The sequence below is a fragment of the Pseudophryne corroboree genome, chromosome 1 (assembly GCF_028390025.1).
Source record: "Pseudophryne corroboree isolate aPseCor3 chromosome 1, aPseCor3.hap2, whole genome shotgun sequence".
In the NCBI taxonomy this organism is placed as follows: domain Eukaryota; kingdom Metazoa; phylum Chordata; class Amphibia; order Anura; family Myobatrachidae; genus Pseudophryne; species Pseudophryne corroboree.
In genome coordinates this window covers 1,088,932,075-1,088,951,566 of record NC_086444.1, presented here as the reverse complement: position 1 = coordinate 1,088,951,566, position 19,492 = coordinate 1,088,932,075, and the positions used below count along the sequence as shown (strand labels likewise).

The 19,492-nt window shown below is 44.5% G+C and overlaps 1 protein-coding gene across 4 annotated transcripts in view; it reads left to right on the top strand.

Moving 5' to 3' along the window:
- The window catches only part of LCORL (ligand dependent nuclear receptor corepressor like), a 337,715-nt gene that overhangs the window by 301,975 nt on the left and 16,248 nt on the right, over positions 1-19,492 (top strand). For 2 of the 4 annotated variants that reach the window (XM_063921478.1, XM_063921472.1), the window contains exon 1: positions 13,184-13,260. The exons of the other annotated variants lie outside the window; for them this stretch is intronic. The gene's annotated coding sequence lies outside the window, so the exon portion shown is untranslated. Of the gene's footprint in view, positions 1-13,183; positions 13,261-19,492 lie in introns of those variants that run through there. 4 annotated transcript variants of the gene reach the window in all.

The window sequence follows — 19,492 nt, the reverse complement described above, 5'->3', positions numbered from 1 at the left end:
TTTATGTCCGTTGGGGTGGGCAGGGGTGAATGTAGGGATGAGGGCGCCCCTAGGCAAAACAGAGCAGCCGTCCCCTCAATTTTATTATTTTAATTGATTGGTTATATGTAAGTCCTAATTGATATCCGAATTAATAGAATAATAACATAAAGCCACTAACTATGAATTATTATATTTTTTAAAATTTTGTATACATATATACTAAGTAGGACAGGTTACAGGGGCGGTATGTGCATGGCTTACCTGGCTACACTCCATTCAAGATGGCATAAGGTACAGTACAGTGGAAATATTTTGCAGTCACTTGTACATTTCAGTCGGACAGTACTGACACAAGCATCCAAGTGCCGCTCCCCAAAAGGTGCCACCTTATGGGAAATTCACCACTAGGGGTGGGTGTTGTAACATCAATCTATCATATAAATTATATGATCCTCTAGCCCTGCCTCAGCCACCTCCAGTATGATACATAAATACCCTCATGGCATCTCCACACACACACCCCAACTACCTCCCTCTCACGCACATATGCCCTGCTCCGGCCTCCTTTCTCTCACATGCATATCCCCCAGCCACCTACCTCTCAGACACACATACCCATCAACCTCCCTCTCAAACATATATGTTCCTGTCCCAGCCACCTCCCTCTCACACATTTATCCCAGCCTTGCCCCGCTGCTGTTGGCTTGAGCTTCCCAGTGTGCTACTTGGTCTGCCATGATCCTGCAGACATATGTTGCCTTCTCTCTGATGTATGTTAAACGGGATGCTTCCTTGTGTTCCAGAAGCGGGCACCCATTCTCTTTCTGTGCCTGGTACTGCAGTCCAGACAGTCCCCTCTTATGGCGGCTCTGTATGTACCTCCCTAAGTTTTTCTGTGTATAATTAATTTTTCTTTTTTTGCATCTGCTTTGTCCTTGCTTTTTCTGTGTTGTGTGTGTGTGTGTGTGTGTGTGTGTGTCTTTCTGTCTGTATCGCCCGCGGGTACATCTCTCCTCTTTCACACTTTGTTTCTCTTGCATTCCCTTTCCCACTCTAAGGTATTTCTTTATCATGTTTCTTTCTGTGAATCTCTTTGTGTATAGTGTATATTTGCGCATTTTTCTCTCTTTTGGGCTTTATTTATGAAGCGGCTGCTTCTGTAAGCCCCTCTTCCCATCGGGTAGGAGGTTAAAAAAATTTCCAACCCGCTGGCAAGCTTCTGCTTCCATAAGCCACAGCTTTTTCTCTGTGTACCTATTTTGGATTTCTTTCTTTATAACTCCCTCTATTTAAATCTCTTTTCTGGCTATCTATCTTCATACAGTATATATAGCTTTCTATCTTTTTGTTTTGCTACTTTTTATTTCCAGTGGTCACCTGGACCTTGTTGCATCACTTCTGACCATGGTCATTCATCTTCTCTCCACAGTTAAGAAAAAATGTGTAGACATGTGCGCTATCAACAGCTGCTGTTATTGGGGTGGTTAAAATTCCCCAAGTAAAAATTCAATAGAAAAGGGGGAGATTTACCAGCGCTGACTGTTTTGCTAATAAACAATAATTAGGCTTGTATCAATATACATAACATTTAATACAAAATAAATAAAAACAATATACATTAAAATCACAATTAGAATAAAGTGCTAATAGTATTGGGTAAACCACTGATGGCAATAGGTCCACTTAGCTTTAGAATTTTAACCCACAATCACACAAAAGAGATGACAGTGTGTAATCTTTTACCAGATTAGTTGGTGGGATTGAGCAGTCCCTTATTTCTTGTCCGCTATGATGTCCTTTAATGCTGAGAGAGAATCCAACTTCTGGGGAAAAACCAGGATCTTTGAGAGATGGCACTCTCCTGATGTATCAGCTGGAATGTCCTTTTAATGCTGATGCAGTTTTCTGAATGGAAATATTGGTGGGAAAAGGCAGTTCCTCAGATGGAATATCCTTTATGCTGAGAATAGGTCCCACAGGGAAAGAAATAGTAGATCTTTGGAGATGGTAATCTCTTGATAAAATCAGCTGGGATGTCCTTTTATTGCTGATGCAGTTTGGTAAAGGCTGGAAAGTGGTAATAGTGGGTATCAGATGGTGTCCTGATTCACAGGACAGCTTGAAAGTGTGGATTCCAACAATTGCGGTATCAGTGGCGTGCAAATTCAACACGTTTCGCTGGTATTAAATGTATGTCCAGCTTCCTCAGGAGTACGAATTCTAATTGTGATTTTATTGTATATTGTTTTTATCTCCACAGTTAAGGTAGTGCCACACTGGATGATATTTTAAACGATATTGCTCATTTTCTTCCATCTGAGCAACATCTTTTAAAATATCGCCCAGGTCGTAAACGTGTTCTGTTGTCTGTCCCAGCAGCTCAATTCTGGCTATATCATTGATGACACGGTGCATATTGTTCAGTCATTCATGAAATCGCTCAGTGTGGCCGCTCCATCCCGTTCATTATCGTTCATCTGGGAGTCAGGAAGTTCAAGGAAAATAATGAACGATATCGTTCATCGTTCGTGTCGTCCAGTGTACTCTGGTTTCTGAAAGTGAGTACTATGCATACAGTATGTAGCAAGTTTTGGGAATATATCTGAAAGTATTTTCTTAAACTTGCCAAGAGGAAAAGCTGTGTCAACATTTCCAGTTGAAAATTGCTATTGCTTGTTAACAGAGATATGTATCCCCCAGGTGGGACCAAGGTCACATGTAAGAAAGCCAAATTGCCACACTTTTTTTTTTTTTTCATGCCAAATGATATTTTGTGGTGTACAATCCTCAAGATTTACTGTGATTATTATTACTACAGTATTATTACTGTATTATTAATATGAAGGATGTGATCGCATCATGATTGAAAGGCAAAAGGGCATCGGGAAGTGTAGTGGAAAACACATGGGCATTTTCAGGGCCGGCCGATGACGTCTGTGATTGGAAACATGGTGGCGGTGCCCCTGCATACGCAATGAGATCACAATTGAATTGCGATCGTGGGGCGGCGACGCGTGCTGGGTGGTCCACAGCATGTGATTTTAAGATAGCAAAATCTGCAACCAACTTTGTATAACCCCCCAATGTCCAAATGTGCTGAAGACCAGGCCTTCTTGAGATGTATCAATATTAACTCCAAATTCAGAAGTTCTTTCATGGTAATAAAGGTCCCTATAAAGATTATTTTTAAGGCCAACACGCTTAGTCATATGTCTCCAATTATCCTTTATCAAGGCTATGCTCTCCTGTCATGTTCAGTATTCCTCAGTTAAACTCTGGCAAAGCTGTTGAAAGATACTTAATAACAACTGATCAGAAAGGACATGCTTAATAAAAGATGAGCTAAGGAAGTTTTAGTAAATTTTTCCATGAGTAAAAATGTGTGTGGTCTAGTTAAAATCACAATAAAATGCCTCTCTTACACTGTAGAAAATGTGTTGTTATTTGTCCTTTTTTAAGACTAAGGGGTATATTCAATTAGAGTCGGAAACTGCCATCTTGTCGGGAAGATGGCAATTTCCGTCTGGAATAGGTCGGAAGGGGTTCCGACCTATTCAAACCAGCCTAAGTCGGGAATTCTGACTTGTCTGAAGTCTGTCGGAATACGCGCGGAGCCGCGTGTATTTTCGGAAGCGGGGCCAAACCAGACAGGTTTTAGCCCAGTTTCCGACAATGTCAATCCGACTTTTAAAAAAGTCAGATTGACACTGTCGGGAACGGGCCAAACCTGTCGGGTTTGGCCCGGCATGGAATAGAGAGCTGTTAACAATTGAATATACCCCTAAATTAGTGCTCCACATTAATAAGTGAAGACACTACCTGTCTGAAGAGAATACAGTAGAAACAGACTATACTATAAAATGTGTTTTTCTTGAGCAAAATAAATTTTAAGGACAAATAAAAAGGACATTTTAACATTTAAAGTAAAAATGTTTAAATAGAATATGGTGTAAAAGTGTTGTTGTTTCGTCAAAGACAGTGTTCAGTCACTTCATAATTGGATTATTTTCCTCCTTCATTACCAGAACAGTGTTTGTATTTATTATGAAGCGCCCAGATAAATTATGTTTTTATTATTATTTCTAAAGTCCCATTAGTCAATTGTATGCTGCTTTTCATGGCAGAGAGGTCTTCACTTTGCTTACCTAGTGGTATACATATCTGGAATACAAATGTATGCTTTTTTAGTCTTAAATGTTTTAGGGGCTGTTTTTACTTATTCTCTGTGCATCTACTGCATGTTGGCACAAAGCCTTGAAGTGTATATTTTTGTGTAAGTAACTGGCACTACTGCAGAATATGCAGATGTGATCTCTGTGGCTCTAGTCGCTACAAATAGCCCCTCTCGATACGCCATGTCTCTTACTACTCTACTACACCGTCTTTCTCACTCAAAATGTGCATCTTATTTGCATAAATAAAACTGCAAAATGCCTAGAACTAGCTTTGCCAATTTACCTAGGGCTACTACAAATGGTGTTCAGGGTTTCCCGGATATTAAGCTGGTTTGCTTCTGATAGCCATCCGCTTTTGATGGGTTTTGAAATGTAAGTGGTTTCCCTGCCCTCACTTCTAGGTACCTTCCCTAATTTCTGGTCTCTAGTCTGTTCTGCTTACACAGTTATTCGCTTTACCTGCCATATATGTGACCTCTGTACTAAGCGCTACAAATTGTCTTGCAACCCATCTCCTCTTACTCTATTTTGGGATAACCCCCATTTTCCTCCAGTCTTGCCCCTCTCCTGCTCTGCTCCATGGGTCTCTAGAGGTGTCCGTTTTGTGGTGGGCATGTTACTGACTTCATTTCTCTTGGTGGTTTGCAAGCAAAATTCTCCTTTCCTGAGGTTACCATATTTCACTTTCTGCAGCTGTGTCATTTTGCTACTTCTCTCCTTTGGTCTTTCTTGCTCCTTGAATTCCTTTGAGTTCCTATGTAATCAGGCATTATTTCTCTCCTATACAACTCCCTCCTACTCAGTAACACCCCCCCCCCCCATACTCCGTTACAACCTCTAATGGGAGGAAGATCTGTATCCCCTGCCGGATGTGAACATTTGGTCCACAATCGAGAACGGATTGCTAGGTCTTCCATTTCTACATTGGGTCAAAAAAAAAAAAAAAAATCCTATAAAATTTACTGCCACTGGTACATGGTTCCCACTCAACCCCATAAAATGTATAGCTCTACATCTTTACTTTGTTGGAGGGGTTTTGGGAATTGTGGTACCTTTATTCACATTTGCTGAACCTGCCCAAAAATAATTACATTCTGGTATTCAACTGCAGACTTCCTGAGTCCTGTGTTAAATTCCCCTTATAATCGTTGACCCTTGGTCCTTCCTTTTAGGTCTTCTCTTGAGTTCTTAGACAAATACAGATGTGTCCACATACATCTAGCCTCCTGGCACATTAAACAGCCCTTCTAGCAATGCCGTGGCATGACTTGGTAGCGCTGAGCATCTTTATAATATATAAGGCATGCCTATAATCTTTGTGCGATTGTGGCTGTATCTGCATATGAAATGGTACATTATAGTGTTTTACTAGTTTTTGTATGCAGTTACAGCCACAGAAGCTATAGGCATGCCGCATATCATTTTAAACTAAGGCCCAGATTTATCAAGCCTTGGAGAGTGATAAATAGCACGGTGATAGATTACCAGCCAACCAGCTCCTAATTGTCATTTTTTAAACACAGCATGTGACATGGAAGTTAGGCGCTGATTGGTTGGTACTTTATCACCTTGCTATTTATCACTCTGCAAGGCTTGATAAATGGGGCCCTAAAAATCCTATCCTATGCTGTTCGCATAGCATTTTTGGCAAAAAAAATGATGCCTGACGATAACAGAGTTGCACGGGTACTGTCGGCTCACTCACGGCAGGCATCGCCCACTGAGTGGCGCATTGAGGCATGATTGTATGAGGACACATCTGTATGAGGATAAATTGGCAACCCAAGCCCTTAATACTGTGTTGTAGCTTCCCACTGGGAAACTCCTATTACTCCTCCTCCTTTCTGCAGTTTTCACTAGAATGTGGCACTTGGCTGCCATTGAGAAAATCACAGCCTAGATGGAGCCTCGCTCATCTATACTGTCTATGGCGTTAGTCCTGATCGCGGAGCTTATCATGGCGTTTGGCATTACCGGTGAGTGTAATACCTGCGATCATCCACCAGATGTTGCTTTTTTAAATCGCCATTGCGCATGCGTGTGGTCTCCATTAAAAATAAGAATTTACTTACCGATAATTCTATTTCTCATAGTCCGTAGTGGATGCTGGGAACTCCGTAAGGACCATGGGGAATAGCGGCTCCGCAGGAGACTGGGCACAAAAAGTAAAAGCTTTAGACTAGCTGGTGTGCACTGGCTCCTCCCCCTATGACCCTCCTCCAAGCCTCAGTTAAGATACTGTGCCCGGACGAGCGTACATAATAAGGAAGGATCTTGAATCCCGGGTAAGACTCATACCAGCCACACCAATCACACCGTACAACTCGTGATCTGAACCCAGTTAACAGTATGATAACCGTAGGAGCCTCTGAAAAGATGGCTTCCAACAATAAACAACCCGATTTGTTTGTAACAATAACTATATACAAGTATTGCAGACAATCCGCACTTGGGATGGGCGCCCAGCATCCACTACGGACTATGAGAAATAGAATTATCGGTAAGTAAATTCTTATTTTCTCTGACGTCCTAGTGGATGCTGGGAACTCCGTAAGGACCATGGGGATTATACCAAAGCTCCCAAACGGGCGGGAGAGTGCGGATGACTCTGCAGCACCGAATGAGAGAACTCTAGGTCCTCCTCAGCCAGGGTATCAAATTTGTAGAATTTAGCAAACGTGTTTGCCCCTGACCAAGTAGCTGCTCGGCAAAGTTGTAAAGCCGAGACCCCTCGGGCAGCCGCCCAAGATGAGCCCACCTTCCTTGTGGAATGGGCTTTTACAGATTTTGGCTGTGGCAGGCCTGCCACAGAATGTGCAAGTTGAATTGTACTACAAATCCAACGAGCAATCGTCTGCTTAGAAGCAGGAGCACCCAGCTTGTTGGGTGCATACAGTATAAACAGCGAGTCAGATTTTCTGACTCCAGCCGTCCTGGAAACATATATTTTCAGGGCCCTGACTACGTCCAGCAACTTGGAGTCCTCCAAGTCCCTAGTAGCCACAGGTACCACAATAGGTTGATTCATGTGAAACGCTGAAACCACCTTAGGGAGAAATTGAGGACGAGTCCTCAATTCCGCCCTATCCGAATGAAATATCAGGTAAGGGCTTTTATAGGATAAAGCCGCCAATTCTGATACGCGCCTGGCTGAAGCCAGGGCCAACAGCATTACCACTTTCCATGTGAGATATTTCAAATCCACTGTGGCAAGTGGTTCAAACCAATGTGATTTTAGGAACCCTAAAACTACATTGAGATCCCAAGGTGCCACTGGAGGCACAAAAGGAGGCTGTATATGCAGTACCCCTTTGACAAACGTCTGAACTTCAGGCACTGAAGCCAGTTCTTTCTGGAAGAAGATCGACAGGGACGAAATTTGAACCTTAATGGATCCTAATTTTAGGCCCATAGACAATCCTGCTTGCAGGAAATGTAGGAAACGACCCAGTTGAAATTCCTCCGTAGGGGCCTTCTTGGCCTCACACCACGCAACATATTTTCGCCAAATGCGATGATAATGTATTGCAGTTACATCCTTCCTGGCCTTGATCAGGGTAGGGATGACTTCATCTGGAATGCCTTTTTCCTTCAGGATCCGGCGTTCAACCGCCATGCCGTCAAACGCAGCCGCGGTAAGTCTTGGAACAGACAAGGTCCCTGCTGGAGCAGGTCCTTCCTTAGAGGTAGAGGCCACGGGTCCTCCGTGAGCATCTCTTGCAGCTCCGGGTACCAAGTTCTTCTTGGCCAATCCGGAGCCACGAGTATCGTTCTTACTCCTCTCCTTCTTATGATTCTCAGTACTTTTGGTATGAGAGGAAGAGGAGGGAACACATATACCGACTGGAACACCCACGGAGTTACCAGAGCGTCCACCGCTATTGCCTGAGGGTCCCTTGACCTGGCGCAATATCTGTCCAGTTTCTTGTTGAGACGGGACGCCATCATGTCCACCTTTGGTTTTTCCCAACGGTTTACAATCACTTGGAAGACTTCTGGATGAAGTCCCCACTCCCCCGGGTGGAGGTCATGTCTGCTGAGGAAATCTGCTTCCCAGTTGTCCACTCCCGGAATGAACACTGCTGACAGTGCTATCACATGATTTTCCGCCCAGCGGAGAATCTCTGTTTACGTGGGCGACAGCCGTGATGTTGTCCGACTGGATCAATACCGGTTGACCCTGAAGCAGAGGCCTTGCTTGACTTAGGGCATTGTAAATGGCCCTTAGCTCTAGGATATTTATGTGAAGAGACGTTTCCATGCTTGACCACAAGCCCTGGAAATTTCTTCCCTGTGTGACTGCTCCCCAGCCTCTCAGGCTGGCATCCGTGGTTACCAGCATCCAATCCTGAATGCCGAATCTGCGGCCCTCTAGAAGATGAGCCTTCTGTAACCACCACAGGAGAGATACCCTTGTCCCTGGAGATAGGGTTATCCGCTGATGCATCTGAAGATGCGATCCGGACCATTTGTCCAGCAGATCCCACTGAAAAGTTCTTGCATGGAATCTTCCGAATGGAATCGCTTCGTAAGAAGCCACCATTTTTCCCAGGACTCTCGTGCACTGATGCACTGACACTTGTCCTGGTTTTAGGAGGTTCCTGACTAGCTCGGATAACTCCCTGGCCTTCTCCTCCGGGAGAAACACCTTTTCCAGAATCATCCCTAGGAACAGTAGACGTGTTGTTGGAATCAGTTGTGATTTTGGGATATTTAGAATCCACCCGTGCTGACGTAGCACTACCTGAGATAGTGCTACTCCGACCTCTAACTGTTCCCTGGACCTTGCCCTTATCAGGAGATCGTCCAAGTAAGGGATAATTAATACGCCTTTTCTTCGAAGAAGAATCATCATTTCGGCCATTACCTTGGTAAAGACCCGTGGTGCCGTGGACAATCCAAACGGCAGCGTCTGAAACTGATAATGACAGTTTTGTATCACAAACCTGAGGTACCCTTGGTAAGAAGGGTAAATTGGGACATGGAGATAAGCATCCTTGATGTCTAGAGATACCATATAGTCCCCTTCTTCCAGGTTCGCTATCACTGCTCTGAGTGACTCCATCTTGAATTTGAACCTTTTTATGTAAGTGTTCAAAGATTTAAAATTGGTCTCACCGAGCCGTCCGGCTTCGGTACCACAAACAGCGTGGAATAATACCCCTTTCCCTGTTGTAGGAGGGGTACCTTGATTATCACCTGCTGGGAATACAGCTTGTGAACAGCTTCCAATACTGCCTCCCTGTCGGAGGGAGACGTTGGTAGAGCAGACTTCAGGAACCGGCGAGGGGGAGACGTCTCGAATTCCAATTTGTACCCCTGTGATACTACCTGCAGGATCCAGGGGTCCACTTGCGAGTGAGCCCACTGCGCGCTGAAATTCTTGAGACGGCCCCCCACCGTGCCCGAGTCTGCTTGCAGAGCCCCAGCGTCATGCTGAGGACTTGGCAGAAGCGGGGGAGGGCTTCTGCTCCTGGGAAGAGGCTGCATGGTGCAGTCTTTTTCCCCTTCCTCTGCCCCGGGGCAGGAACGAGCGGCCTTTTTCCCTCTTGCCCTTATAGGGACGAAAGGACTGGGTTTGAAAAGACGGTGTCTTTTTCTGCTGAGAGGTGACCTGGGGTAAAAAGGTGGATTTTCCAGCCGTTGCTGTGGCCACCAGGTCCGATAGACCGACCCCAAATAACTCCTCCCCTTTATACGGCAATACTTCCATATGTCGTTTGGAATCCGCATCACCTGACCACTGTCGCGTCCATAACGTTCTTCTGGCAGAAATGGACATCGCACTTACTCTAGATGCCAGGGTGCAAATATCCCTCTGTGCATCTCGCATATATAGTAATGCATCCTTTAAATGCTCTATAGTTAATAATATACTGTCCCTATCCAGGGTATCAATATTTTCAGTCAGGGAATCCGACCAAGCCACTCCAGCGCTGCACATCCAGGCTGAGGCGATCGCTGGTCGCAGTATAACACCGGTATGTGTGTATATACCTTTTAAGATATTTTCCAGCCTTCTATCAGCTGGTTCCTTGAGAGCGGCCGTATCAGGAGACGGTAACGCCACTTGTTTTGATAAGCGTGTGAGCGCCTTATCTACCCTACGGGGTGTTTCCCAACGTGCCCTAACCTCTGGCGGGAAAGGGTATAGTGCCAATAATTTATTAGAAATCAGCAGTTTTTTATCGGGGGAAACCCACGCTTTATCACACACCTCATTTAATTCATCTGACTCAGGAAAAACCACTGGTAGTTTTTTCACACCCCACATAATACCCTTTTTTGTGGTACTTGTAGTGTCAGAAATGTTCAATGCCTCCTTCATTGCCGTGATCATGTAACGTGTGGCCCTACTGGACATTACGTTTGTCTCGTCACCGTCGACACTGGATTCAGTATCCGTGTCAGGGTCTGTGTCGACCATCTGAGGTAACGGGCGTTTTAGCGCCCCTGACGGTGTCTGAGACGCCTGAACAGGCACTAATTGATTTGTCGGCTGTCTCATGTCGTCAACAGTTTTTTGCAAAGTGCTGACATTGTCACGTAATTCTTTAATTACTACCATCCAGTCAAGTGTCGACTCCCTAGGGGGTGACATCACTAACACAGGCAATTGCTCTGCTTCCACATCATTTTCCTCCTCATACATGTCGACACAATCGTACCGACACCCAGCACACACACAGGGAATGCTCTGATAGAGGACAGGACCCCACTAGCCCTTTGGGGAGACAGAGGGAGAGTTTGCCAGCACACACCAGAGCGCTATATATATACAGGGATAACCTTATATAAGTGTTACTCCCTGTTATAGCTGCTGTATTTATATATTAGCTGCCAATAGTGCCCCCCTCTCTGTTTTACCCTGTTTCTGTAGTGCAGGACTGCAGGGGAGAGTCAGGGAGCCGTCCTTCCAGCGGAGCTGTGAAAGAAAATGGCGCTTGTGTGCTGAGGAGAAAGGCTCCGCCCCCTTCACGGCGGCCTTTTCTCCCGCTTTTTTCAGGAAACTGGCAGGGGATAAATGCATCCATATAGCCCAGGAGCTATATGTGATGCATTTTTTTTTAGCCATATAAGGTTTTTATATCGTTTTTATTGCGTCTCAGGGCGCTCCCCCCCAGCGCCCTGCACCCTCAGTGACCGGAGTGTGAAGTGTGCTGAGAGCAATGGCGCACAGCTGCAGTGCTGTGCGCTACCTTATTTGAAGACAGGAACGTCTTCTGCCGCCGCTTTCTCCGGACCTCTTCGCTCTTCTGGCTCTGTAAGGGGGCCGGCGGCGCGGCTCCGGGACCCATCCAGGCTGAACCTGTGATCGTCCCTCTGGAGCTAATGTCCAGTAGCCAAGAAGCCCAATCCACTCTGCAGTCAGGTGAGTTCGCTTCTTCTCCCCTTAGTCCCACGATGCAGTGAGCCTGTTGCCAGCAGGACTCACTGAAAATAAAAAACCTATTTAAACTTTTACTTCTAAGCAGCTCAGGAGAGCCACCTAGCTTGCACCCTTCTCGTTCGGGCACAAAAATCTAACTGAGGCTTGGAGGAGGGTCATAGGGGGAGGAGCCAGTGCACACCAGCTAGTCTAAAGCTTTTACTTTTTGTGCCCAGTCTCCTGCGGAGCCGCTATTCCCCATGGTCCTTACGGAGTTCCCAGCATCCACTAGGACGTCAGAGAAATACAGTACACAATAGCGCAAGAACTACTTTACTGTATAGGCAATGCTGTACGCGTGTATCGTTATGCTATTTAAAATACACTGCGGCAATGAGGTCCCGTAGACAAATTAATAAATAAAAATAGTGTATACAGACGCAAACGGACGTGTTAAAGCAATGATCCATTGACGTTGGGTTTATGTGAGCTATTAAATTAAAATAAAATGGGTTTAAAGCTTAATATCTCCAGTTCTAGGGGTTCCAATGGTTCTGAACCGGGTATGGAAGGGGAGACAATTAGCTACCAGAGGATACCAACCTCAAGTTTCTGTGACCCCCACAAGGCTAACAGCAAGTGTTTGAACCCATGGTGGGTCAGAAATAACGGGCCCATTATAGTCTATGGAAAAATGGGTCCACTTTGCATCCTGATATCTCCGGTTCTGGGTATGCCAGATACTCAAGCCCGGTACCAAATGAAAGAGGAGAATCTAGGCTTTCAGTGCAGACTGGCCACTAGTTTATGTAACACCGCAAAGGGAAACTGCAAGCAACCGTATGTCGGTCCCCTTAAATTGTCCGCCCAGCTTGCACGGGTTGCAGGATTTCTGTCTAGATAGAAAATACTGTACAGAGACACTAAGTATGGTGTTTTGGCATCCAGGAACTTAGGGAGGAGCTTTTATCTCTCCCCATTATACTTCTAAAGATAACACTTGCCACTGTAGCCTTTAGAGCAGAGTACGTTATAAGCTGTTCATGCTACTTAGTACTCAAATAGAAAATACTGTACAGAGATGCTATGCACTGTGTTTTGGCATCCAGGAACTTAGGGAGGAGCTTTTATCTCTCCCAATTATACTTATAAAGATAACACTTGCTGCTGTAGCCTTTAGAGCAGAGTACATTACAAGCTGTTCGTGCTACTGTACCTAGTAATCAAATAGAATATACTGTACAGAGATGCCAAGCATGGTGTTTTGTCATCCAGTAACTTAGGGAGGGGCTTTTAGAGCGTCTCTGTACATTATTTTCTATTTGAGTACTAAGTAGCACGAACAGCTTGTAACGTACTCTTCTCTAAAGGCTACAGCGGAAAGTGTTATCTTTATAAGTATAATTGGGAGAGATAAAAGCTCCTCCCTATGTTCCTTTATGCCAAAACACTGTGCTTAGCATCTCTGTACAGTATTTTCTATTTGAGTACTAAGTAGCATGAACAGCTTGTAACACACTTTAAGCCCATTTTAATTTAATTTAATAGCTCACATAAACCTAACGCCAATGGACCATTGCTTTAACATGTTTGTTTGCGTCTGTATGTCCGATTTTTATTTATTGATTTATTGGTTTCTTTTTTTTGGGTCCCGACAGAGAATGAATATTTTCGAAAGCATCTCTGAATTCACCACCTTCCCCTCCCCTGAGAGACTGATCTTTTCAGACAGAGGTAAGCTTAACGTCAATACATTGCCAACACAGTATGTAATTGAAGGGCTGATACTACAGTCGCTTTGGTAGGGGGAAAGGAATAGAGAGGGCCAGAGTGAATGTATATTAAACAGTACAGTACTGTGCTATGGATTTGCGTGTCAGATGCCCCGACAGTTAGTTATGGAAACAGGTATTTTCCTGTGTGCATAATTCTATTGAATGTAAGGTTCTTAAATATATGATTGTTATAAAAAATATAATTAATAAAGTGTCAAGAAGAAGAAAAAACAAAGGCATTTGCACTTTGGGAATTGAACTCGGGACTCTGATCATAGGGTGCAGGACACTTCACCACTTAGCCACGACGCCTGGTGATAGAGACACAAGCTCATGTGTAAATGTAAGCAGTGATCCCTTCCCATGGGTTTTGCTGTATTTTCTACGAAACTTGGTCGCTCACATACAGTACTGTATGCCTAAAATCAAAGGACCATTGCTTTAAGACGTTCGTTTGCGTCTGTATACACTATTTTTATTTATTGATTAGTCTGTGGGACTTGGACGCTCACATAATCCTAACGTCAATGGACCATTGCTTTAACACATTCGCTTTGTCTGTATACACTAATTTTATTGATTGATTTATTGGTTTCTTTTTTTTAAATTGACTCCATCTGACCGTTGGTCTGTGTGTACAGTATACAGTAACATTACAGTCATCACTGACCATTTTCAAAAGCTTGCAGATCAATCCGCCGCTATTCTCTCTACAGTACTGGATTAGGGGAGCATTAGCCACCCAGTGGTGAAGATGTGTATTGCATGCTGCATATGTAGTTATGCCTCAACATGCCTGTCCGTGCAGCAACTGAACAACCTGAGCTATCGCTTATAGGCCCTACACACTGGCCGATCCGCCGCCGAGCTGCCCGACGACAGATACGGGCGACCCGGCGGCGGGGGGGGGAGTGAAGTTTCTTCACTCCCCCCCATCACCCAGCTGCATTGAAGTGCAGGCTAATATGGACGAGATTGTCCATATTGGCCTGCATGTACGGCCGACGGGGGACCAGCGATAAACGAGCGCGGGGCAGCGCATCGTTCATCGCTGGAGCCTCCACACTGCACGATATGAATGTTATCTCGTTCATTAATGAACGAGATCGTTCATATCGTGCAGTCATGTCGGCCAGTGTGTAGGGCCCTTTAGGCGTGACTAATCCTCTGTTTAGGTGGAGAAACAGCAATGATGAGGGAGGCTTCATCTGTGCCTCCACTCCAAGTTGCCACAATTCCTCCACATCTGGTGCACTTGGTAAGCTTACGCTAAACCAGTAGGTGGGCTCCATATGTGGCTTGGCAGACCTTATGTTTTGACTCCCGCACTCTGTTCCTCTTTGTTTCTATTTCTTCTGTGTCTAGTGTTATACTTCCAGTTAATCCCCCCCACCTAAAACCCTGTTCTCTTTTTTTCTTTTCCCTTCGTTTCTATGTACCTGGTACATAGGTAAAATTATTCCATAATTACTACTTTGATTTGCATCTTGCAGTTATTTTGTTTAATGTTCTTACCACTAAGCTAATTTGCTCCCTTGCTGTACTCTTTCTTTTTGTTGTTGCTTCTGTTTATCTTTGAAACTGTAAATAAAATACAACTAGAAAAACAACAGGGAGTAACAAAACTAAATTGCTAGCTTGCACTGATTAATTTAATGTGCGACATTGGTATATCTTTGTGTGACTTAGTATCTGTATATGAAGTTCTATGATGCCGTATGCACAGCTTTTTCTCACGCCAAGTAAGTTCTGTTGTGCTTTGTGCAATTAGGTCCATATGTATTTGGAAAATATAGAAAAGGAAAAAAACTAAGCGCTTAGGTGAGAAGCACTGCACTTTGATTGTCAGCAGCCTCCTGATAAAGGGAATTGCCAGTCCCTTGAAACAGAAACTAACCAACAGATAACAAGTGGCGCTTGACAATCAGATAAATTAAAAAAACATTTATTTGTATACAATGTGTAAAAGTTACAACAAACTCCCGGGAGAATATAATAATGTGACAAATTTCACAGCAATAAAATTGTGCACTGTTTTAAAGCTTCATGATCAATTCCTCAGAAAACCATTTGTAATAGGGGAATTTATATGCACATGCTTAATAAGTGACTGCACCTGGGAGATTTTCAACCGTATTGAATTCACTTAATACACACAAAATTTTGATGAAAAAATGTATGTTACTAATAAATATGATATCTAAACATGAGTCACTCACGGCTTAGTATGCCCGAAGGTACTGCATACGTCACAAATCCATTGCAGTGGATGACGGATTTAAAGGTGAATAAAAGAGTTACCTCCGCTGGGCAGGAGCCTGTGATATCCTTGCTCCCTGGTGTCCTCTCACTATCCGTCAGAGACACACACCAGAGCCTCAGCGGGTACAATTGATGCTGCGCCGTGCAGGGAGCCCCAACGAGCCGTTCCAGATGGTTCACGCTACCTCCGGTACCTCCGCACTTGCAGACAGGAGGCTGTTATGCTGGTAGTCCGGAGTTTGCCGGTCTGCGCCGGGCTGAGAAGGAGCGGCACCCGCTGTTTACACTTCCCCAGATTGTGTTGTCGGCTGTGGCCACGGGGACTGAAGCTGCAATGCAAGTGCTCCCGATGGCAGTGCTGAATAAACGGGCTCCTTTGCACGGATTAAAAGTTGAAGCAGCAGCTGATAACAGTGTGGATCCTTGCAGGGAGAAAGCCTGTGTCCTTAACGCGTTTCAACGCCAGCAGGGCGTCTTTTTCGAAAGGCAGGTATTTTCGAAAAAGACGCCCTGCAAGGATCCACACTGTTATCAGCTGCTGCTTCAACTTTTAATCCGTGCAAAGGAGCCCGTTTATTCAGCACTGCCATCGGGAGCACTTGCATTGCAGCTTCAGTCCCCGTGGCCACAGCCGACAACACAATCTGGGGAAGTGTAAACAGCGGGTGCCGCTCCTTCTCAGCCCGGCGCAGACCGGCAAACTCCGGACTACCAGCATAACAGCCTCCTGTCTGCAAGTGCGGAGGTACCGGAGGTAGCGTGAACCATCTGGAACGGCTCGTTGGGGCTCCCTGCACGGCGCAGCATCAATTGTACCCGCTGAGGCTCTGGTGTGTGTCTCTGACGGATAGTGAGACGACACCAGGGAGCAAGGATATCACAGGCTCCTGCCCAGCGGAGGTAACTCTTTTATTCACCTTAAATCCGTCATCCACTGCAATGGATTTGTGACGTATGCAGTACCTTCGGGCATACTAAGCCGTGAGTGACTCATGTTTAGATATCATATTTATTAGTAACATACATTTTTTCATCAAAATTTTGTGTGTATTAAGTGAATTCAATACGGTTGAAAATCTCCCAGGTGCAGTCACTTATTAAGCATGTGCATATAAATTCCCCTATTACAAATGGTTTTCTGAGGAATTGATCATGAAGCTTTAAAACAGTGCACAATTTTATTGCTGTGAAATTTGTCACATTATTATATTCTCCCGGGAGTTTGTTGTAACTTTTACACATTGTATACAAATAAATGTTTTTTTAATTTATCTGATTGTCAAGCGCCACTTGTTATCTGTTGGTTAGCATATGTATTTGGACACTGACACAATTTTCTTAATTTTGCTTCTGTACGCCATCATAATGTATTTTAATTTAATGGAGAAGCAATTGGAGTTCAGACTTTCAGATTTAATTCAAGGTGTTGAACAAAAATATTGTATGAAATGTTTAGGAATTGCAACCATTTTTATACACAGTCCCCTATTTTCAGGGGTTTAAATGTTATTGGACAAATGAACTTGATCATAAATAAAATGTTAATTTTTAATACTTTGTGGAGAATCCTTTGCAAGAAATGACTGCCTGAAGTCTGGAACACTTGGACATAACCAAATGCTGGGCTTCCTCTTTTGTTACGCTTTGCTTTACTGCAGCTGTCTTCAGTTGTTGTTTGTTCATTGGTCTTTCTGCCTTTGTCTTTAGCAAGTGAAATGCATGGGTTGGGTTCAGATCAGGTGATTGCAGAATATTTCAATTCTTTGCCTTAAACTCTTGGGTTGCTCTCGCAGTTTGTTTCGGATGATTATCCATCTGTATTGTGAAGTAATGTCCAATCAACTTTCGCTGAATTTGGCTGAACCTAAGCAACAGTGTATCCCTATACACTTCCGAATTCATCCAGCTGTTTCTGTCACATAATCAATACACACTGGTGACCGAGTGCCACTGGAAGCCACGTATGCCCATGCCATCACACTGCTTGCACAGTGTTTGACAGATGATGTGGCATGCTATGGATCATGAGCCATCCAAGCCTTCTCCGTTCTTTTCTTTTTTTCTCCCCCCATAATTCTGGTACAGGTTGACCAAAGTGTCTTTTGTCCAAAGAATGCTGTTTAACTGGGCTGCCTTTTTTTTTATTTGCCTGAGGCACCAGAAAGCATAATCCCCAAAAAGTGACAGCATTGGGAGACAACGAGAGGCACCGGCGATACTATTAGCAGCATGAAAGTACCCCTGCTAATAGGATGCCGCCTTTATGAGGATACTGGATGAATAGATTACTTAGATTCTGTAGATGAAGTGCTAGTAGGTTTATTGTACACACATACTGTAGAAATAAAACTGACATATCTTCAGGAGTCACATGACCTTTCCCATATTTGGGCCATAGGGGGCCTTGTGCTCTCACTTCCATAATGTCACCTGCATAAGGAGAGGGGATTAAGAGATTCTTTTTTATAACAACATAAGGAATAAAAAAAAGCTATAAACCTTGAAAGAAAGAATATGGCATAAATTATTGTTGCTGCTGAGATGCAATATTTGGTACAGACCTCTGACAGCATAAAGTTTGATCAATCTATTTCCTTTTCTCTTACGTCCTAGAGGATGCTAGGGACTCCAAAAGGACCATGGGGGTATAGACTGGATCCACAGGAGACATGGGCACACTATAAGACTTTGAATGGGTGTGAACTGGCTCCTCCCTCTATGCCCCTCCTCCAGACCTCAGTTAGATTCTGTGCCCAGAGAGACTGGACACACACTAGGGGAGCTCTCCTGAGTTTCTCTGAAAAGACTTTGTTAGGTTTTTTATTTTCAGGGAGACCTGCTGGCCACAGGCTCTTTGCTTCGTGGGAGCGAGGGGAGAGAAGCAGTATAAATATTTAAAATTTGAGCGGGACTACAGCGCCCCGGTGAGGGGGCGTGGCTTAGCCCTCACAGCTTACCAGCGCCATTTTCTCTTACAGGATGCAGAGACGCTGGCCTGGACCTCCACTCTCCTGCACAAGTGACAGGGAGCAAAACGGAGGGGGGGGGGGAACAGTAATTTGGTGCCATTAACCCATTAATAATAACAGCGCAGACATCTGAGGCAGTATGTATTTGCTCTCAGCACTGGGATAGGTGCTGGGGTGTAAGCTGGTAAACTCCCTCTGTGTTTCTCTTACAGGCTTTCCTGTGGGCCTGTCCCCTATAGCCAGTGTGTTTGTGTGTGTCGGTACGTGTGTGTCGACTGAGGCTTAGTGCTCCTCCCCGGAGGAAGTTGCAGTGGGGGCAGATAAGGCGCTGGGAGTGACTGTCGGCACCGCCGACTGCTGATTGGGTGGATATGTTGAGTACATTGAATGCAAATGTGGCGTTATTGACTAAAAGGCTGGATGAATCTGATTCTCAGACACAAACGTGGAGAAAATCCATGGAGGACGTCTTGTCTCAGGTACAGGCCCCCTCAGGGTCACAAAAGCGTTCATTTACTCGGATGGCGGATACTGATACCGACACGGACTCTGATTCCAGTGTCGACTATAGTGAGGCCAGTTTAAATCCAAAACTGGTTAAGAGTATTCAGTACATGATTGTGGCAATTACAGTAAAGACGTTTTACATATTTCAGAAGTTCCTACTGTTCCTGATACAAGGGTTTGTTTGTATAAGGGAAAAAAGCCTGAGGTGACGTTTCCCCCCTCTCATGAGCTGAACACTCTTTGTGAAAAAGCTTGGGAATCTCCTGACAAAAGGTTGCAGATTCCCAAGAGAATTCTAATGGCATATCCTTTCCCCTCTGACGACAGGGAAAAGTGGGAGTCATCTCCCAATGTGGACAAGGCTCTATCACGACTGTCCAAGAAGGTGGTGCTTCCATCTCCTGACACTGCTGCCCTAAAGGACCCTGCGGATCGTAAGCAGGAAACAACCTT